The following is a 23,147-nucleotide window of genomic DNA, read 5'->3' as shown; positions in this document are numbered from 1 at the left end:
AGGTTTGGGGGGTCTAATGATTCCAAATTCCAGCCTGGCCCTCTAGGTCATTATAGAGGCACATTTGTCAAGGTATACCATTTATACAATTGTCCATTTATAACATTTAAATATTTAGACATAAAGTATGTGGATCTCCTTTGTGTTTTTACCCTGGGCTCACAAATGTTTGTGGGGGACCCAGGACACATGAGAGTCTGACAGGAATCACATAAAGGACGAGGACATAGACATTCTGAGTCCTGTCTCCTCTTAATCCAGGGCTGGGAAGTCGGTGGTGTGAATTTGGCCTGTGGGTACTATGCGTACCACCAACCCTGCGTCTTTCTGTTCTCTTTCTTTTTTCCCCCCCACTTTCTTGCTCATGTTCTGTTCTCTCCCTTGCACAGAATAGATCAGCCAGGGTCCACCTTGGGTACCACATAGGTGATCACCAGCAGGTGTGTGATGATAAAACACAGTCACTCAGAATTACAAAATGTGAATTATGGATACTTATGTAATAGCACATCCCCTCATCAGCATAAATGCCTAGCTCTGCCTCACACTCAAAACCAACCCATGCATTGAAATAGTTCTCTTTTCCTAAAATTGGCCATTTTTAGCCTTTTGGAGTAAAGTGTATTTAATATTTTATTTTAACGGATGATCAGTGCTTAAGCCAGAATCAGTGTTAAAAGTTCTTTACCTTAACATAGCTTTCATTGTAGGATGTTTTAAAGAAATTCCCATTCCTATCCTTATATTGATGCATTTTTGTAGTTTAGGTTAGGAATAAAGGTAAATCAGGACGTAGCCTTTGAGTGTAGTTTGTACCAGTGATGTTAATTATTGATTTCATCAACCTTTAGACGCTAGGACTCAAGATTTTACACAAGCTTAAAGGAGAGAATATTCTAGTTTGCCTACATCTGCCTAATAACTATAAACACTTTCTTGACAGGCTGACTTTGGGCGTGTTTAACAAGATGATAGAACAGTAGAGTCAGGCGATATTGTCATTTTCTAAAGAGAAAGGAAGAAGGTGGCAGTGAGGAAAGGTCTTGAGATGTGAATACAGAAAATGTAACTTTGAATTATCCTGGATTTTTTTTTTTAAACACAAATGCCCAGGTATTGCTTTTCTTTTCTCCAAAGCTCCAGATACATTTCTAACAAACATCCATGTTTGAAAAACAACTCGACTATATGATGATCTTTTATCTAATTTGTTTCACTTTTTAAATTTTATATCCAGTGCTTTCATATCATTTAGTTTGTTTTCCAATTTCTCCATCTCTTCTTTTTTTTTATGTGCTTTCTCAAGCCTTTATCAAGCATAATAGAAAAGCTTTTTTTGTATACATATATATAGTTTGTGTAATATAATATATTTTAGAAATATGAATCTTTAAAAAAATCTATGACATTTTGAGTCCACTTGTTTGACTCAGTATGAATAGGATGCTATATTTCTAATTAAAAAAACAAGCAATGAAGTTTTACTGTATAGTACAGGGACCTATAGTCAATATCTTATAATAACCTATAATGGAAAACAGTCTGAAAAATAATATATATGTATATGTATGCCTGAATAACCTTGCTGTGTACCTGAAATGTTGTAAGTCAATTATACTTCAATAAAATATATATATTAGGGAAAAAAAAATAAGGCCAGAAGTTATCACTGTCAAAAAGAATGGAGCATGGTTTCCATGGGGCCTTCTTAGAGACAGAGAAATGGGCTCAGGCGGCTCTTTTCATAGGACACCCAATTATTGGGCATCGCATCACAGGACAGGCTTGCATCCTCCTCTCTCCAATCTCTCAAGGTGGATTCTCAGTGCACTAACTGCCATCTCCATATCTGAGGGCCTTGTCTCTCCTTTCGACAAACTGCTGTTGCCTTAATGTGCCAGGATATTAACAAGTCCCTGGGAATAGTCCACAACTCTCAGGAGTGGGTGTATGAGAACTCCAGTCCTTTGCCCCTCAAGTGAGATAATTCCGGGGCATATATTGGGCACTGCTTCCAGGGTTTCCCAGTGAGATTAACTTCCAGTTATCCACTGAGGTAGCTGGCTTTATCACACACATTGTATTGGCTGTCTTCTCTTCCCTGTATGAACTCTCCTCTTCCCCACCTGTGTCCCAGCATCGCCCAAATAAACTACTTGCTAAAAAAGAAAAAAGAAAGACTTTGAATCCCAGCAGTGCCTCTCACAGCTGCACAACTTTGGGTAGGTTACCTGCAATCTCTGAATCTTAGTTTCCTCAACAGCAAAGTAGAAATAGCTCCTAGGAGTAGGATTGCTGGTTGTCTCAAAAGAGATTATGTGTGATAAAATATTTTGGAAACTAAAAATCACTGTAAAAATATTAGTTATTATTAAATGTCCATTAAAAGGCTATTTGCTTTCAAATTTCTGTAAGAACAGGATAAGGAAGAACTTTCAGAAAAAGAGAGAAAAGTAAATAGGAAAACTGATGCAAACTAAACCAGAAACCACTTTAAATATTTAATTTCCACCTGTTAGACTCTGTCTGCATTGGGTGCTGAATAAATAGTATTGACCATAAACAAAACTGAATTCCTTATTTTTAATTTTTTAATTGAAGTTTGGTTGATTTACAATGTTGTATTAATTTCCAGTGTATAGCAGTGATTCATATATATACTTTTTTCATATTTTTTTCCATTATGGTTTATTATAAGACATTGAATATTGTTCCCTGTGCTACATGATAGGACCTTATTATTTATCTGTTTTATATATGTTAGTTTGTATGTGCTAATCCTAAACACCTAACATATCCCATCTCCATCTCCATTTTCCGTTGGTAATCACAAGTTTGTTTCCTATGTCTGTGAGTCTTTCTGTTTTGTAAATAAATTCATTTGTATCATATTTTTATTTTCTTCCTTTAAAAAAATTTATTTCTTATACTTGTAGGCTAATTAGTTTACAATATTGTGGTGGTTTTTCCATACATTGACATGAATCAGCCACGGATATACATGTGTCCCCTATCCTGAACCCCCCTCCTGCTCCTTCCCCACCCCATCCCTCTACGTTTTCCCAGAGCCCCGTTTCATGCCTCGAACTTGGACAGATTCCACATATAAGTGATATCATATGGTTTTTGTCTTTGTCTGATTTCACTTCGTATGATAATCTCTAGGTCCATCCATGTTGCTACAAATGGCATTATTTCATTCTTTTTATGGCTGAGTAGTATTCCATTGAGTGTGTGAACACGACGTGTTCTTTATCCATTCGTCTTTCAGTGGACATTTAGGGTGCCTCTGTGTCTTAGTTATTGCAAATAGTGCTGCTGTGAACGTTGGGGTGCATATATTTTTTCACATTAGAATTTTTCTTTTCTGGATATATGCCCAGGAGCAGGATTGCTAGATAAAGCTGAATTCTTAATGAAATTTCCCCCAAGAGTAAGATGAAATAAAAAATAAAATCAGTGTTTTTAAGGACCCAGAAATTTGCTCATCATTTCTGGATAAATGAAAATGCCAAATTTATTTAAAATATTTCTCATCCTATTATATGAGCAAACAGAAACCCTAGTAACTATTATCTCACACAGAAATGGAAGCTCAAACACAGCAGAGATTTTTGTCTGTTTTTTTCACTGAAGAATCCCTTAGGCCTAACCCAGTGTCTGGCACAGAGCAACTGTTCAATATGTATTTGTTAAATAAAATGAATTACTACATTTATCTAGATCAGTGCTGCAATGTGGGTGCTAGTTTTCACAGAGAATTTACTTAAAAGCCCATGTTTACCATTCCAATGAGAAAAAGACTTTTGTTAGCATCAAACGCTATGCCTCAATGATTAAGTTTTTCCTTTGTTTTTAAAAATTAGATGGACAGCTTTATTGCAAGATGAGAGCAGGGAGTGATTGGGAGGGAGGCTCAAGAGGGCAGGGGATATATGTATACATACAGCTGATTCACTTGGTTGTACAGCAGAAACTAACACAATATCGTAAAGCGATTATACGCCAATAATAAAATTTTTTAAACAATAATATAAAAAAGATGAGAGCAGAACCCCTCTCCCCCGCAGTCCTGGTGGAATCAGCCTTAGGTTCTGAGCATCCAGGTGTCCTGTAGCTGGGCGCGGGGGCGGCGGGGGGCAGGGAGCGGGGGCTTGATTAAGATTTTTACATGAAAATTTTGAGTGAAACTAGTCTCCCTCCGTAGAAGGTAAGATTGGAACTCACACATTTTTTGCCTTTGAATAAATTGTTTTCTACCGGCAGGAGGAAAATTGTAAGACCAAGTGTTTCTTGTTTTAAAAATTAACTTACGCTTGTGCAGCTTAGTTGTTTTAAAAGGCTCTTTTATATGTGTTATCCTTGACTAGCTCAGCAAGGCACTGGGGCAGGCAAATGGCAGACTCCATTTTGTGCAAAATGAGACCGAAAGAAGGGAAGTGATTAGACAAGCGGGGGGGGGGGGATAAAAATAGAAGTTGGGTCCCTTGAGTCCTTGTCTAATGACCTGTTTACCCCAGCATGATGTATGCATGTAGTCATAATTAATAAACTGCTCATTGATTGTTTATCAATGCAAAGATGTTCAAGGCCCAAAAATGTAAACAATTGCTTGGACTACATTAAAGCACCTTCAGCTGAACGTAAATTGTTCCCCAAAGGCATTCTTTTTGTCTCAACTTTCTGGGCAGTCGCCTTGACTTCATTTCAATCCTGCATGCTTGAACAGTCTTTGTTGCTGATCCTTAACGCTAAGTGCTCATTACCACCTAGTTTCATTCTGTTCTAAAGTGGACTGCTTGTTGTTTTGTGACTTAAAGCTTAATCTTATTTTAAATAATTTCTATTTCCTGCACCTACGCAAATTATGGTAGAGATAAATGTATAAAAATTTAAATCCATGAACCAAAAGTAGAATGTGAAATCTTGTGTTTAATTTTAAAAGCCTGCCCCCTGCTGGAGTAGTGGTGACATGACATGTAGAAATAAAATAGGAATTGTGCAGTTTTGTTGAAGGCCCAATCTTACACCCATAAGGCTTTATTATCATTTCAAGACCCTTAAAATGATAGGTCTTGCTGCCTGTTCAGATTAGCTTCAATCATGTACTCAGTCCAGAAAGTTCAGTGTTTAGGAATAAGATAAGACCACACTACTGAGCTCTCTTAATATAAAATTCTATCTTAGACCCTAGGGATTTTCTTTCATAAATTATTTATGAGAACACTTTAGAAGCAAATTTTTTAAATTACCTCTTGAAAATTTTAAAATAAAAACTCAGAGACAAACATAGTAGCAGAAATAGAGAAAAATATCTTTTCTTAACTTGCCTTCTGTAGCTGACAAACTCCTATTCCTCTTACAGGATCCAGCTCAAATGTCTTCTTTCCTTTTAAGCATAATCATACTCTCTTAAGGAGGATTAGCCGTTTTCTTTTCTGTACTACTGTAAATAAATTTTGCATTTATCATACTGTATTGAAATCATTGATATATTTTTCTCCTCCAAAGCTTCAGAGACATCATATGAGAATTTTAAAGATTTGTAAAATGTTCTGATTTTTTTTTTTTTTTTTGAGGGAGAGAGGCGTTCTGCTTGGCTTGTGGGATCTTACTTCCCTGACAGGGGATTGAACTCAGGCCCTGGCAGCAGAAACACCAAGTATTAACCACTGGACTACTAGGGAATTCTCAAAATGTTCTTCTTAAAAGTGAATTTCATATGTATTTTAGAGAATCATAGATTATTAGAACTAAAAGGTATCTGAGAGATTATTAATTTAAATACATCCCTTCCTCAAGCTTTGTCCCCACCCCCAACCTCCATTATTATATATAGACAATGAAACAAAGCCTATCTAAATAAGGTAACTATATACAAGTTCTCTCTCCTAGGAATTAGCAAAACTGTCATCCCTTTTTTTTTTTAATTTTTGCTAAAATAATTTTTTAAATTGACGTATAGTTGATTTGGAGAAGGCAGTGGCACCCCACTCCAGTACTCTTGCCTGGAGAATCCCATGGGCGGAGGAGCCTGGTAGGCTGCAGTCCATGGGGTCGCTAAGAGTTGGACACAACTGAGTGACTTCACTTTCACTTTTCACTTTCATGCATTGGAGAAGGAAATGGCAACCCACTCCGGTGTTCTTGCCTGGAGAATCCCAGGGACGGGGGAGCCTAGAGGGCTGCTGTCTATGGGGTCATACAGAGTCGGACACGACTGAAGTGACTGAGCAGCAGCACCAGCAGCATAGTTGATTTACAATGTTGTGCTCGTTTCTGCTGTGCAGCTCAGTGACTCAGTTGGTGGTGGTGGTTTAGTTGCTAAGTTATATTCAACTCTTGCAACCGCATGGACTGTAGCAGCCCTTCAGGCTCCTCTGTCCATGGGATTTCCCAGGCAAGAATACTGAAATGAGTTGCCATTTTCTTCTCCAGAGGATCTTCCTGATCCAGGGATCAAGCCCACGTCTCCTGCAGTGCAGGTGGTCTCTTGCATTGAAGGCAGATTCTTTACAGCAGAGCCACCAGGAAAGCCCTAAATGACTCAATTTTATGAGTCTCTCTCTCTCTCTCTCTCTCACACACACACACATATATATACTCAGTTTTACTTATATATATATACACACACACACATATAAGAGGAGGGCACTGCAACCCACTTCAGTATTCTTGCCTGAAGAATCCCTTGGATAGAGAAGCCTGGCAGGCTACAGTCCATGGGGTCACAAAGAGTCAGACACAACTGAGGTGACTTAGCATGCACACACATACATACACACACACACACTTTCTTTTCCATTATAGTTTATCCCAGGAGACTATAGTTCCCGGTGTTATACAGAAGGACCTTGTTGTTTATCCATTCTAAATGTAATCGTTTTGCATCTACTAGCCCCCAATTCTCAGTCTATCCCTCCCCCTCCTCTCCTCCCCTTTGACAACCACAGGTCTGTTGTCTGTGTCTCTGAGTCTGTTTCTGTTTTGTAGATAGGTTCATTTGTGCTGTATTTTAGATTCCACATATGAATGATATCATATGGTATTTGTCATTCTTTTTGACTTCATGTGAGAATCTCTAGTTGTATTCATGTGACTGAAAATGGCATTTTTCTTTTTATGACTAAGTAATATTCCATTGTATTTATGACCGAGTGATATTCCATGGTGTGTATGTATCACATCTTCTTTATCCCTTCGCCTGTTGATGGACATTTAGGTTGTTCCCATGTCTTTGCTATTGTAAATAGTGCTGCTATGAACATAGGGGGTACATGTATCTTTTTGAATTATAGTTCTGTCCAGGTTTATGCCCAGGAGTTGGATTACTGGATCATATAATAGTTCTATTTTAGTTTTCTGAGCAGCTTCCAAATTGTCTTCCACAGTGGCTGCACCAACTTACATTCCCACCAATAGTGTAGGAGGGTTCCCTTTTCTCTACACCCTCTCCAGCATTTGTTATTTATAGACTTTCTCATGATGACTATTCTGACTGGTGTGAGGTGGTACCTCTTTGTAGTTTTAATTTGCATTTCTTTAAGAATTAGTGATGTTGAGCATCTTTGCATGTACCTGATGGCTATCTGTATGTATTCTTTGCAGAAATATCTATTAAGATCTTCTGCCTGTTTTTTTATTGAGTTGTTTGTTCTTTTTTATTGTTGAGTTGTATGAGATGTTTATATATTTTGGAGATTAAGCTCTTGTCTGATGCATCATTCACTAACATTTTCTCCCAATTCATAGGTTGTCTTTTTCATTTTTAAAAATAGTTTCCTTTGCAGTGCAAAAGCTTGTAAGTTTGTTTAGGTCCCATTTGTTCATTATATTTTTATTGCCTTGGGAGACTGACCTAAGAAAACATTAGCACAATTTATGTCAGAGAATGTTTTGCCTATATTCTCTTCTAGGAGTTTTATGGTGTCATGTCTATGTTTAAATCTTTAAACCATTTTGAGTTTATTTTTGTGTATGGTGAGAGGATGTGTTCTAACTTCCTTGATTTACATGCAGCAATCTAACTTTCCCAGCACCACTTGAAGAGACTGTATTTTTCCCATTTTATATTCTTGCCTCCTTTATCATCCCTGTCTTTTGATTCCAGTATAACCACCTCCTTTCTGCACAGTGATTCTGCAATAATACATCCTGCCAAACTCTTCGTGGGTACTAATTTTGTATCCTTGAATTTCCTAAAATCATATTTTATATACATTTTATCATATGCAAAATTTGTATGCATGTGTTTTAGGGCCTGCCTATGTGAGGGATGTCTTCTCTCTCTAAATGTTCATTCACTTATGCATGCATGCATTTATTCAACACATATTTATCAAAAACACTATGTGGAATCCTCAACAAGATGCAAACAAACTGAAACCAGCAACATATAAAAAGGATTATATGTCATGACAAAGTGTGATTTTTTCCCCCAGGAATGTAAGATTGATTTGACATCTGGAAATCAATCTTGTGATATACCATATTGATATAATAAGGGGGAAAATCACATGATTATCTCAGTAGATACAGAAAACATGTTTGACAACATTCAACACCATTTCATCATAAGAACACTATAAACTAGAAATAGAAGGGAACTTCCCAAACCTGTTAAAAGGTATCTATGAAAAGCTTACAGCTAACATCACACTCAATGGGAAAAGACTGGATATTTTCCTCTTAAGATGAAGAACATGACAATGCTATCCTCTCTCACCACTTTTTAAATATTGTACTTGCAGTTCTAGCCGGGGCAATTATGCAAGAAAAAGAAAGGCATGCAGTTTGGAAAGGAAAAAGTAAAACTGTCTCAATTTGCAAAAGACATGATCTTTTATATTAAAATATCCTGAGGAATAGACACACAAACTATTAAAACTAATAAGTTCAGCATGGTTGCAGGATACAAGATGATTATGCAAAAGACAGTTATATTTATATATTTAGCAATGAACAATATGAAAAAGAAGTTAAAATATTTCATTTACAATAGCACCCAAAACAATAAAATACATAGGACTAAATCTAACCAAAAAAGTACAAGACTCGTACACTGAAAACTTCAAAACATTATTGAAAGGAATGAAAGTAGATCTCAATACATGGAAATAAATGTAAATATATCCATGTTCTTAGACTAGAAGACTGACCGTTAAGATGCAATACTTTCTAAATTTATCTACAGAATCAGTGCAATCCCCATCAAAATCCTAGGTGCCTTTTTTCTTTTTTTGTGGAAATTGATGAATTGATCCTAAAATTCATATGGAAATTGAAGGGACCCAGCATAGGCAAAACAATCTTGCAAAAGGACAATATATAGTTTTAGCACTTTGATTTCAGTCTAGGATTCGATTTGAGTTAATTTTTGTATGTGGAGTAAGTCAAGGAGTTCAACTTCATTCTTTTGCATATGGTTTTCGACTTTCATGGGCGTACGAATTCCCTGAAAGTTGATGAAGATTTTATCAACTCAAGTTACATGATGTCTGGAAGTTAAATCAAGTTCAATGTTTGAATTCATATATTGGACTAGATGTTCAAATTTCTGAATCAAGAGTAAGTTTGGCTCTCAGGATGATAGTGGGTTTAAGAGTGCTGCTTAGAGTGAGCTTGTGAAGGCATGGTACTGCTAGGAACTAGGGAAGCTCATCCCCATGGAATAATCTTGCAGGAATGCAAGCAAGTTAGAAAAAGTTGTGTTTTGATTGTGCCATGACCCAGTCTTGGTCAGCATACTGTTTACATATATAGATATGTATTGAAGAAGAAGTCTGTCTTAATGATGAAGGTGAAACATCAGAGTGTGAGGGCATATGGTCACCAGCCCCCAAGATGACCCTCAGTGTTTCCACCTCTCTGTATTCTTGCCCTTGTATAGTCTTCCCACACACTGAATAGGGCTGACTTGTATAACTAATAGGATATTGTGCAAATTATGGAATGTGACTTCTGAAACTAGGTCATAAAAGACATTGCCTCTTCTGCCTTACTCTCTCTTGGGTCCCTGGTTCTGAGGGAGGTCCACTGCTGTATCATGAAGATACTCAGGCAGCTTCTGGAGCTGTCCACGTGGTGAAGAATTGAAGCCTCCTGCTAACAACTGCTGCTGCTGCTGCATCGCTTCAGTCATGTCCGACTCTGTGCAACCCCATAGATGGCAGCCCACCAGGCTCCCCTGTCCCTGGGATTCTCCAGGCAAGAACACTGGAGAGGGTTGCCATTTCCTTCTCCAGTGCATGAAAGTGAAAAGTGAAAGTGAAGTTGCTCAGTCGTGTCCGACTCTTATCGACCCCCTGGACTGCAGCCTACCAGGTTCCTCCATCCATGGGATTTTCCAGGCAAGAGTACTGGAGTGGGGTGCCGTTGCCTTCTCTGCCTGCCAAGTTAGTGTGAGATTTTAGCAGATTCTCTAACCAGTCAAGATGATGAAAGCCCATGGAGGCATTTTGAAGAGACTTGAACTAAAATCAGTCAGCTAAGCTGCTCTTGGATTCCTAATCCATAGAAAGTACGTGACATAATAAATGTTCATTATTGTTTTAGGCCATTAAACTTTTAGCTAATTTGTTATGCACCAGTAGTTAAGGAAGGGCAGTTCTGGATACCAAAGAGATACCTGAGAGCAGAGGGACCAGTCCTGACCCTGCCACATGCTGGCTATTCATTAGTCCACATCTTGACAAACTGGTAATTTCACCTTGCCTGGTCGGACCTGTGGGGCCAGCCATATGCAGTAATATTGAATGGAGACCCTGGTGAGTTCAAGACAAAATAGAGAAGTAGATCAAATTTATTTCCAGAACTCTTTTTAGAGTTTTCCTACTGCTTTATAACTCCTCCAAGATCCCCATCTTGACTTATCAGCTTACTGTTTCCTGTTCCATCACTGCTTCTTCTTTCTTTATCTAGTTTTATAAATTACACCAAGTCAACATATATCGAGAGTTTGTTATGTGCAAGGACCTTAAAGATGAACAAACTACTATCCTTCTCCTAATATAAACTTCCTTTTATAGACTTATTTATGTTGGAAACATATTCATTTGCTTCTAACATCAGTGTTAGTCTCTCGGTTGTGTCCAACTCTTTGCAATCCTATGGACTGTAGCCCATCAGGCTTTTCTGTCTATGGAATTCTCCAGGCAAGAATACTGGAGTGGGTTGCCATTCCCTTCTCCAGGAGATCTTCCTGACCCAGGGATCAAACCTGGGTCTCCTGCATTGCAGGCAGATTCTTTACCATCTGAGCCTCCAGGGAAGCCCTCTAACGTCAAAGGCAGAGGTTGAATTGTGGAGTCTGATTCAGCAAATCTGGGTTGGAGTCTGAGATTCTGCATTTCCAGGGAGCTTGTATGTCAGGCTGCTGGTCCTGGGACCACACTCTGAGCACAAGGCTTTAAAAACTCTGCAAGTATAGGGATGGCAGATAGTGCAGCATGCCCAGCAAACATGTGAACTCTCATGGCAGAGGGGCACTCACTGCCTGCAAAGCAAACCATGTGTACTGCTCTGGCTCAACTTACATCCAAGGTCTGTCATAATCACCGTGAATGAAACATGAGAGAGAGACTGTGATGGCAGAAGTCAAAATTTTAACTCCTTTTCTTATTATAGGCCACTAAGATCTCCCTGCCCTAATCTTAAGAGCTGCACACATTTTCTTAAACCTGATGTGGTACCAGTACACTACTATACCTGATCCTGTAGGAGTAAGGGACCTTGGGCGCCCTCTAGAGGCCAATGGTAATAGGGGCAAAGAGAACAGATTGGTATTTGAGAGCAAAGCCTGAAATAGAGAGGGCTTGTTTAACCTACAGCGAGAGGGGCGGGTGTCAATATACTCTATAGCCTTTTAGATCAGCAGTTCTCAAAGTGCGGCCTGGTGACCCCAAAGGGGTCCACAAAATTAAAACTATTTTTATACAGATTTTCTTTTTTTACTCTTTCCAGGGGCCACATGATTAAATCTCAACAGAATGAATACAGAAGCAGATTTGAGAATCTTACTGTATTCTATTAAGATAGGCATTAAAAAGACCTGCAAGCGTGTAAGACAGTGCTTCTCTTCTAAATTTTTTATTTTTAAAAGTACAGCTATTTTTCATAAAAATGTTATTTATGTTAACGTATAATAGGCTTGGGCTTCCCAGGTGGTGCTGCTAGTGGTAAAGAACCCACCTGCCAATGCAGGAGACATGGGACACGGGTTTGATCCTTGGGTCAGGAAGATCCACTGGATCAGGAGGAAATGGCAACCAACTCCAGTATTCTTGCCTGGAGAATCCCATGCAAGGGGAGCTTGGCAGGCTGCAGTCCATAGGGCCTCAAAGAGTCAGATATGACTGAAGTGACTCAGTGCACATAATGGGCTTATTGCTGCTGTTATTTTTAACTAACTTAACACACAAAATTTTTATATTCTGGTTTCTAACACTACAAACTTCTACAGATATAATCCACATAAACAAGAACACTTCAGGGGGCCCAATAATTTTGAAGAATGATAGGGTTCTAAGGTTTAAAAGTTTAAGAATCAATGCTTTCAGCCTTGGCTGCATATTGAAGTCAACCTAGGAACTTGGAGAAGATACTGATGCCCGGGTTCCATGCCCAGAGATCCTTATGTAATTGGTCTGGTGTGCAGCCAGGCCATGAGATTTCTAAAAGCTTTCAGACCATTGTAATGAACAGCCAAGGTTGAGAACCACTGCTGTGGGCAAAAGGCTTTTTATTAGATGTGAAAACAAACACCCGGCCATGGCCAAATAACAGGAAAGCAAATACAATTTTTAATAGAGAGTAGGGGGAGAAAAGGAACAAGTTGCTCTATCACATTATCCCCAAAAGTACAACAGGACAAGGGAGGTATTTTGTATCTCTAGCAATCAAAGAGCTTTTTTCTTGCCAAGAATAGGACAAAGGAGAATACATTAACATGTGACCAGGTGAGGCTCTGAACAGCTTTGGGAGACATAAAGTAATAAAATCTATCTACAGAGCATCCCCAAAGAATAGGCAGCAAACCAAAGAAGTCATCAGGATAACTATTCTGATTCCAAAGAAGCCAGGTAACAGCCACGGGAGTGGAGATCAAGGGCTTCCTTGTGGGCCAGAAGTCCTCTCCTTTGCTCCCATCCCTCTCACCATGTGATGAATAAGCTTCAGCAGTTCTCAGGTGATCGTTACTTAGCTGACCAGGGTGGTGCCAGGAGAGTTTGAACTGGATACAGATCTATGAATGCAATGATAATCATACCACAGCTTTCAAGCTGAGAGAGCTCTCAAGCTTCCAGGTAACCAGCTGCTCTTCAAAGCTTAAATTTTACATTAGATTATTTAATTCAGAGCAGTCTCAAGCTCTTTTGGTAATGTGGTCACTAATGACTATAAATTCGTGTATGGCTTCTGTGAAGATGGTTTGCCACTGAGTAGAAGGAAGAGACTTGTAACAATAGTTATTGCTCAGTTGCTAAGTCATGTCCAACTCTTTGTGACCCAATGAACTGCAGCATATCAGGCTTCCCTGTCTCTGACTATCTCCCAGAGTTTTCCCAAGTTTGTGTCCATTGAGTCGGTGATGCTTTCCAACCATTTCATCCTCTGCTGCCCTCTTCTCCTTTTGCCCTCAATCTTTCCTAGAATCAAGGTTTTTTCCAGTGAGCCAGCTCTTCATATCAGGTGGCCAAAGTACTAGAGCTTCAACATCAGTCCTTCCAATGAATATTCAGGGTTGATTTCCTTCAGTATTGACTTGTTTGATTTCCTTTCTGTCCAAGGAACTCTCAAGAGTCTTCTCCAGCACCACAATTCAAAAGCATCAATTCTTCAGTGCTCAGCCAAGCTTCCCTGGTGGCTCAGCTGGTAAAGAATCCACCTGCAATGCGGGAGAGCTGGGTTTGATCCCTGGATTGGGAAGATCCCCTGGAGAAGGGAATGGCTACCCACTCCAGTATTCTGGCCTGGAGAACTCCATGGACTGTATAGTCCATGGGATTGCAAAGAGTCAGACATGACTGAGCGACTTTTAACAGTTTCGACCTTCTTTATGGTCCAACTCTCACATCCATATATGACTTCTGGAAAAATCATAGCTTTATACGGACCTTTGTTGGCAAAGTGATGTCTTTGTATTTTAATATGCTATCTAGGTTTGTCATAGCTTTCCTTCCAAGAAGCAGGTGTCTTCTAATCCATGGTTGCAGTCACCATCCACAGTGATTTTGGAGCTCAAGAAGAGAAAATCTGTCATTGCTTCCACTTTTTCCCCTTTGCCATGAAGTGATAGTACCAGATGCCATGATCTTAGTTTTTTGAATGTTGAGTTTCAAGCCATCTTTTTCACTCTCCTCTTTCACCCTCATCAAGAGGCTGTTTAGTTCCTCTACATTCTGTCATTAGAGTGGTGTTATCTTCATATCTGAGGTTATTGATATTTTCCCCTGCAATCATGATTCTAGCTTATGCTTCATCAAGTCCAGCATTTCACGTGATGTACTCTTTATATAAGTTAAATAAGCAGGGTGACCATATACAGCCTTGACGTACTCCTTTCCCAATTTTGAACCATTCCATTGTTCCATGTCCAGTTATAACTGTTGCTTCTTGACCTGCATACAGGTTTCTCAGGAGGCAGGTAAGGTGATCTGGTATTCCCAACTCTTGAAGAGTTTTCCACAGTTTCTTGTGATCCACACAGTCAAAGGCTTTAGCAAAGTCAATGAAACAGAAATAGATGTTTTTCTGGAATTCCTTTATTTTCTCTATGAGCCAACAAATGTTGGCAATTTGATCTCTGGTTCCTCTGACTTTTCTGAATCCAACTTGTACCTCTGGAAGTTCTTGGGTCATGTACTGTTAATCCAAGCTTGATGGATTTTGAGTATAACCTTACTAGTATGTGAAATGAGCACAGTTGTCTGGTAGTTTGAACATTTTTTGGCACTGCCCTTCTTTTGGGATTGGAATGAAAACTGATCTTTTCTAGTCCTGTGATCACTGCTGAGTTTTCCAAATTTGCTGGCATATTGACTGTGGTATTTTAACAGCATCATGAGCAAAAGCATAGCTCAACTGGAATTTTATCATCCCCACTAGCTTTGTTGATAGTAATGTTTCCTAAGGCCCACTTGACTTTACTCCAGGATGTCTGACTCTAGGTGAGTGACCACACCATTATGGTTATTTGTACAGTTCTTCTGTATATTCTTGGCATCTCCTGTTAGTAACAACTAATATTTATTAAGCATCTATTATATCAAGCAATGGTTTAAGCATTTCATATGCATTATCTCATTCAGTGTTCTCAACAACCCTATGAGATAGTCCTATAATTTCCAGTAATAAGGAAACTGAGGCTAAGTGGTAGGTAGCCTCCAAGATAATCCTCTCTTCCTGGAATTCATGCCCTTATGTAGTCTCTTCCATAGTGAATCAGAGCTGGCCTGTGTGACCAATAACATAGAGAGGAAGAGACCATGTATGACTCTGAAAGCTACATCATGAAATGTACCACTCATGTCATTTTGGTCTCTTGGATCACTTGCTTTGGGGACGCCAGCTGCCATGCCCTGAGGATGTTCAGGCAGCCCTGTGGAGAGCCTCAGCTGACATCTGATGGCAACCTTATGAAAGACTGCCAGCCAGAACAGCCCAGCTGGGCTGCTCCCAGATTCCCCATTCACAGAAACTGTGTGCTTTTCAGTGTTCCCAATAGGACTGAATCCATACTGCTCATGATGGTAACCTTGATAATGTATCCCTATACAGGCTTTTCCTCCTTCCCTGTCTTACATTCGCACTCCCACTTCCTTCACTCCTGCTTCCTGGGATCACCTTTCAATAAACTGCTTACACTCATGTGCTTTTCTTAGGCTGTTTCTAGGGAAAACCCTAACTAAACAGACATCATGATGAGCTTGGCTTTTACAGATTCAGATGATGTTCTATTAAAAGTGTATTATGCAAGGAGTAGGAATTTAGGGAACATTTCTCATAGAGCTGGGCTTTTTTAGTTTTTGTTTTTATTTTTTCTGGTCACAAAAAAATAGATTTAGGAATTCCTAAAAGTATGATGCTTCCCCCAAATTGATGTGCATGACTCAGAAGACTCTGAGTTTGGTTTCATGGATGTTAGCAGTTTTTAGCCATGAGTCTTTCCCACCTGCAGAGCTGACCTTGAAATGTTGTTGGTGACAAAATTTACCACAAGACTCTAAGGGCATCTGCCCTGTGAAGTGTGCCCTTGGCCAGCATTGTCTCACCTGCCTGCTTGCAATGAATTTTGACCAGAAATCAGAAATAATCAAACTCTTAATGAAAAGTTTCTAAAGAAAGACACTGGCTATTTCTTGGCTCTTTCCTTAAGCCACTATAAAATATTCCTTTGATTTAGCCAAGTCATGGATATTCTCTTGTATCCTTGGTATTGTAGGTTTTTGTTATTATTGTTGTTCAGTCACTAAGTCGTGTCCCATGCTTTTTGCAGCCCATGGACTGCAGCATGCCAGAATACTCTGTCCTCCACTGTCTCCCAGAGTTTGCTTGAATTCATGTCCTTTGAGTCAGTGATGCTATCCAACCATCTCATCCTCTGCCACCCTCTTCTCCTCCTGCCCTCAATCTTTCCCAGCATGAGAATCTTTCTAATGAGTTGGCTCCTTGTATCAGGTGGCCAAAGCATTAGAGCTTCAGCAGCAGTCCTTCCTATGAATACTCAGGGTTGATTTCCTTTAGGATTGACTGGTTTGATCTCCTTGCTGTCCAAGAAACTCTCAAGAGTCTTCTCTAGCACCACAATTCTAAAGCATCAATTCTTTGGCACTCAGCCTTCTTTATGGACCAACTTTCACATCTGTACACAATTTGGCCTCTATAAAATATTACTGAATTTTAAGACTTCCAGTGACAGCTGTCAGAAAATCATATTAACATATCCATGTCTGCCCTATTGATAAGCCTGAATACATTGAAAAGATGAACCGAATAGTTTCTGACAGGCTGTTGCCAAAGATTGTATTCACTAAGTTGACTTGAAATCAGTTGTTTGGAGTGCAGAAAGTATTTTCTCATAAAAACAGCAGTTATTCCTAAGGTGATGCACTCATTGATGTTCAGTTGCTCAGTTGTGTCCCACTCTTTGCAACCCCATGGACTGCAGCATGCCAGGCTTCCCTGTCCATCACCAACTCCTGGAGCTTGCTTAAACTCATGTCCATCAAGTCGGTGATGCCATCCAACCATCTCATCCTCTGTCGTCCCCTTCTCCTCCCGCCTTCAGTCTTTCTCGGCATCAGGTTAGCTGGGGCTTTTCAAGTTTTAGCCCTGCTAGTTCTACATTCTGAGAACACCCTCAGCCCTGGAAAACCAAGACAGCTGGTTATTCTACTTATTTCTGATGGTTATATTTCCAGATTAGCACACAGAAGTCTGTTTAACCCTTGGTTCAGTTGAAATTTAGTCCTGATCCTGGAGGAGTTCTGAATAATGGATAAGATAAGGCAATGTGCTATGGTGTGTCTGAGAATTTCAGAGCTGATCAAGGAAAAGCCAGTACCAGGATAGTGTTGGACAATATGCTTCTTGGGCACCTCTAGGACAGGGCTATGTGAGAAAGGATGTCCCTCACAGCAGGAGGTCTTCCAGAGACGCTAGTGCAGGCCACCACCCAGAGGGGAAGAGGGCCAGAGAACTATCAGGGGAGAGGGGAGTTGGAGAAGGGACTTTGTGTCAAGACAGTGTCACTCAGAAGTAATGCAGGCATATCTGAGTCAGACAGCTCTGAAAGACAGCAGAGACTAAGACCTTTTGGAGTCTTTTATAGCTGTGGGTTTGATCTTCTATATGGCCAGCAATTGTTTGGTGTAGTTTCATGAGAGATGAAAAGCAGCTTCTAGATCGGAAACATAGGCTTAGTTGGGATATATATTGTTGTTGTTCGGTCACTAAGTCATGTCCAATTCTTTGCAACTTCATGGAGTGTAGCATGCCAGGCTTCCCTGTCCTTCACTATCTCTAGAAGTTTGCTCAAATTCAAGTCCATTGAGTCTGTGATGCTATCTAGCTATCTCATCCTCTGCCACCCTCTCTGCTTTTGCCTTCAGTCTTTCCCAGCATCAAGGTCTTTTCCAATGAGTTAACTCTTTGCATCAGGTGACCATAGTATTGGAGCTTCAGCTTCAGCAAATTTTGTTGTTCAGTGGCTAAGTCATGTTCATCTCTTTGCTACCCCATAGACTGCATCATGCCAGACTTCCCTGTCCTTCACCATCTCCTGGAGTCTGTTCAAACTCTGTTGAGTTGATAATGCCATCCAACCATCTCATCCTCTGTCATCCCCTTCTCCTGCCTTCAATCTTTCCCAGCGTCAGGGTCTTTTTCATTGAGTCAGCTCTTCACATCAGGTGGCCAAAGTATTGGAGCTTCAGCATCAGTCCTTCCAATGAATATTAAGGGTTTATTTCCTTTAGGATTGACTCGTTTGATCTCCTTGCTGTCCAAGGGCTCTCAGGAGTATTCTCTGGCACCACAGTTCAAAAGCATCAATTCTTCAGTGCTCAGCCTTCTTTATGGTCCAAATCTTACATCCATATATACCTACTGGAAAAACCATAGCTTTGACTATACGGACCTTTCTTGGCAAAGTGATATCTCTGCTTTTTAATACTCTGTGTAGGTTTGTCATAGCTTTTCTTCCAAGAGCGAGCATCTTTTAATTTGATGGCTGCAGTCACCATCTGCAGTGATTTTGGAGCCCAAGAAGATGAAGTCTGTTATTGTTTCCATTTTATCCCTATCTATTTGCCATGAAGTGATGAGACCAGATGCCATGATCTTAATTTTTTAAATGTTGAGTTTTAAGCTAGCCTTTTCATTATCTTTCACTTTCATTAAGAAGCTCCTTGGTTCAACTTCGCTTTCTGCCATTAGATAGGGTGGTATCATCTGCGTAGCTAAGGTTGTTGACATTTCTACAGGCAGTCTTGATTCCAACTTATGATTCATCCAGCCTGGTATTTTGCATGATGTACTCTGCATATAAATAAGCAGAATGACAATATATAGCCTTGATGTACTTCTTTCCCAATTTTGAATCAGTCCGTTGTTCCATGTCCGATTCTAAACTATTGCTTCTTGACCTGCAAACAGGTTTCTTAGGAGGCAAGTAAGGTGGTCTGGTTTTCCCATCACTTTAAGAATTTTCCACAGTTTCTTATGATCCGCACAGTCAAAGGCTTTAGCGTAGTCAATGAAGCAGAAGTAGATGTTTTTCTGGAATTCTCTTGCTTTTTCTGTGGCCCAACAGATGTTGGCAATTTGATCTCTGGTTCCTCTGTCTTTTCTAAATCCGGCTTGTACATCTGGAGGTTCTTGGTTCACATACTGTTGAAACCTAGCTTGAAGGATTTTGAGCATTACCTTGCAAGCATGTGAAATGAATGCAATTGTGTAGTAGTTTGAATATTCTTTGGCATTTCCCTTCTTTGAGATTGGAATGAAAACTGACCTTTTCCAGTTCTGTGGCCACTGCTGAGTTTTCCAAATTTGCTGACATATTGAGTGCAGCACTTTAACAGCATCATCTCTTAGGATTTTAAATAGCTCAGCTGGAATTCTATCATCTCCACTAGTTTTGTTGGTAGTAATGCTCTAAGCCCCACTTGACTTCATACTCCAGGATGCTTGGCTCTATGTGAGTGATCACACCATCATGGTTATCCAGGTCACTAAGATCTTTTTTGTCCTTTATTGTGCCCATCTTTGTGTGAAATGTTCCCTTGGTATCTCTAATTTTCTTGAAGAGATCTCTAGTCTTTCTCAGTCTGTTGTTTTCTTCTATTTCTTTGCATTGATCACTTAGGAAGGCTTTTTATATCTCCTTGCTATTCTCCGAAACTCTGCATTCCACTGGATATATCTTTCCCTTTCTCTTTTGCCTTTTGCTTCTCTTCTTTTCTCAGCTATTTGTAAGGCTTCCTCAGACAACCATTTTGCCTTCTCACATTTCTTTTTCTTTAGGATGGTTTTGATCACCACCTCCTATACAATTTTATGAACTTCTGTCCGTAGTTCTCAGGTACTCTGTCTTTCAGATCTAATCTCTTGAATCTATTTGTCACTTCTACCATATAATCATAAGGGATTTGATTTAGATCATACCTGAATGGCCTAGTTGTTTTCCCTACTTTCTTCAACTTAAGTCTGAATTTTGCAATAAGGAGCTCATGAGCTGAGCCACAGTCAGCTCCAGGTCTTGTTTTTGTTGACTGTACAGAGCTTCTCCATCTCTGATTGCAAAGAATATATTCATCAGATTTCAGTATTGACCATCTGGTGATGTCCATGTTTAGAGTCATCTCTTGTGTTGTTGGAAGAGGGTATTTATGATAACCAGTACCTTTTCTTGTCAAAACTCTGTTAGCCTTTGCTCTGCTTCATTTTGCACTCCAACACCAAACTTTCCTATAACTCCAGGTATCTCTTGACTTCCTATTTTTGCATTACAGCACCCTACGATGGAAAAGACATCTTTTTTGTTGTTGTTGTTAGTTCTAGGAGGTCTTGTAGGTCTTCATAGAAACATTCAACTTCAGCTTCTTCATCATTAGTGGTTGGGGCATAGACTTGGATTACTATAATGTTGAATAGTTTGCCTTGGAAATGAACCAAGATCATTCTGTCATTTTTGAGATTGCACTCAAGTACTGCATTTCAGACTCATTTTGTTGAATATTCCAATGAATATTCAGAGTTGATTTCCTTTAAGATTGACTGGTTTGATCTCCTTGCAGTCCAAGGGACTCTCAAGAATCTTTTCTAGCACCTTAATTCAAAGGCATCAGTCCTTCGGCGTGAAACCTTCTTTATGGTCCAACTCTCATATCCATACATGATTACTGGAAAAACCATAGCTTTGACTATATGGACCTTTGTTGGCAAAGTGATAGCTGTGCTTTTTAATATGCTGTCTAGGTTGGTCAAGGCTTTCCTTCCAAGGAGTAAGCATCTTTTAATTTGATGGCTGCAGTCACTGTCTGCAGTGATTTTGGAGCCCAAGAAGTCTACATGTATCCAAGTTCTTTTCCCATTTAGGTTCTTGCTTCTGCTATCTGCCCCTGGTGGATGAAGCTGTCTAAGAGGCTTGTGTGGGCTTCCTAGTGGGAGGTTCTGTTTCTTTCCCTCTAGAGGGTGGAGCTGAATCTTGTCCCTCTGGTGGGCAGCGCCGTGACAAAGGTTGTGTTTAACAGGCAGCTGTGTGCTCAGAAAGACTTTAGGCAACCTGGCTGCAGTTGGGTAAGCTGTGTTCTCATCCTGTTGGTTGTTTGGCCTGAGGTGTCCCAGCACTGGAGCCTACAGGCTATTGGGTGGGGAGGTCTGGATGAGAAAATGCTGGCTTTCAGGAGGGCTTAATCCAATGAAATACTTCTCAGAACTGCCCCCACCAGTGTCTTTGTACCCAGAGTGAGCCACAGCCACTCCCCACCTCTGCAGGAGACCCTCCAAAACTAGCAGGTATACCTGGCCCAGGCTTTTATGAGGTCACTGCTTTTCCCCCCTGGATCCTGGTGTACATGAGACCTTCTGTGTGCCATCCAGGAGTGGAGTTTCTGTTTCCCCCAATCCTGTGGAAGTCCTGCAGTCAAACCCTCCTGGCTTTCAAAGCCAGATTCTCTTGCATCTCCTCCTCCCATTGCCAGACCATCAGGTTGGAGAACCTGACATAGGGCTCAGAATTTTTACTCCCATGGGAGAACTTCTGTGGTACAATTCTTTTCCAGTTTGTAGGTTGTCTGCCCAGCAGGTTTGGGAATTTGATTGTAATGTGATTGCACCCGTCCTGCCATCTCATTGTGGCTTCTTTGTCTTCAGATGTTGAATATCTGTTTTGGTAGGTTCTAGTGTTTCTTTCTTTTTATCAGTGGTTTTCAGCAGTTAGTTGTGATTTGGTGTTTTTGTAGGAAGAGGTGAGCTCACATCCTTCTGCTCCAGCATCTTGTCTCCATCCTTAGTTGGCCTATATTTAAAGCAATTGGATGCATAAATATTTGAATTTGGTGATGGTGGACTTTGGGCTAATAGACTTAGGCTGCTGTGAAGAAGTAAACTCAGGACAGTATGCAGAACTCACCTTTGGTCCATTTGTATCACCGTGCATTCAGATTTCTGACCACGGATATCAGAACATACATCATTCCTGCTGCAGCTCTGACAGTGAGAATAAGGACTGTCCTGGGCAGATGACCTTCTGCCTCCACCTCTTTGCACTTCTGTTCATCCTTTTTTAAACACCAGTAAGTATTGTCTCTCATGACCTTGGAAGAAAGATCTAACATAAAATGGAAGGAAATGGTAGTTGCAGGGTGGAGAGTAAAATTACCGGCAGATCAGGAGTTCTGGGGCTTGGGAAGGAAGAAGGAGCTGAGGCAGTGCATTTGATGTGAGGAACAAAAACATTACTCTGGGAGATAAGAAGAAGTATAATGGGATCTGTAGTCCGTACTTGCCTACACTGTAGAGAGAACTATTGTAGGCAGTTTTCACTTTATCCAGACTGTCATCACAGTCAACCCCGTTTTATCCCCCATTCAGCATGGTGTACCCCAGCTTCACTGAGGAAACTCAGGATGAAGTCTTCTGACTTATGCCCCTTAGAGAGGAAGGAGCACATGACATGACCTGGCCCATCAGATGCCCAGGAACCCAGCAGAAGGGCAGTTAGAATCATTCAGCTTGCTGGCATTCCACAATGGCAACAGCACCCCGTGGTGTTCAGCACTGGCCGTGTCCACTGAAAGTGGTGTCATCAGGGCCCTGAACAGACCGTTCCTATTTGGTTGTGGTTCCAGCCAGTGAGACTCACATTGGATAATGCCCAATTTCTCAACCTGGTTCTTCATGATGAGGTTTTAAACAGCTACCCTTAAATTAGCCCAGGTCAGTTTCTGTTGTTTATAACAGGGAATCCTGATCAATACCAATGACATAGCCTCTTTTGGATCGAGAAGTTGTAAATGTCTACATCTCTAGGCAAACCCACATCTGTCCTCAAAGCCTTAAAACACATATCAGGTGCATTTCATTTTTTCCCCTTTCCCTTAGAAAGACAAATCCTTTCTAAGATAATCAAGTCTCTAAATAAT

The 23,147-nt window shown here is 40.2% G+C and overlaps 1 long non-coding RNA gene across 6 annotated transcripts in view; it reads left to right on the top strand.

The window, feature by feature from the left end:
• LOC109562955 (uncharacterized) overlaps positions 1-23,147 on the top strand; it is a 123,664-nt gene that overhangs the window by 44,840 nt on the left and 55,677 nt on the right. The window contains exon 1 of one of the 6 annotated variants that reach the window (XR_011568061.1): positions 5,679-22,298. The exons of the other annotated variants lie outside the window; for them this stretch is intronic. This is a non-coding gene — a long non-coding RNA (uncharacterized lncRNA). Of the gene's footprint in view, positions 1-5,678; positions 22,299-23,147 lie in introns of those variants that run through there. 6 annotated transcript variants of the gene reach the window in all.

The sequence above is a fragment of the Bos indicus genome, chromosome 8 (genome assembly GCF_029378745.1).
Source record: "Bos indicus isolate NIAB-ARS_2022 breed Sahiwal x Tharparkar chromosome 8, NIAB-ARS_B.indTharparkar_mat_pri_1.0, whole genome shotgun sequence".
Lineage (NCBI taxonomy): Eukaryota > Metazoa > Chordata > Mammalia > Artiodactyla > Bovidae > Bos > Bos indicus.
The sequence above is the reverse complement of the archived record's forward strand: the minus strand, read 5'-3'. Positions and strand labels throughout refer to the sequence as shown.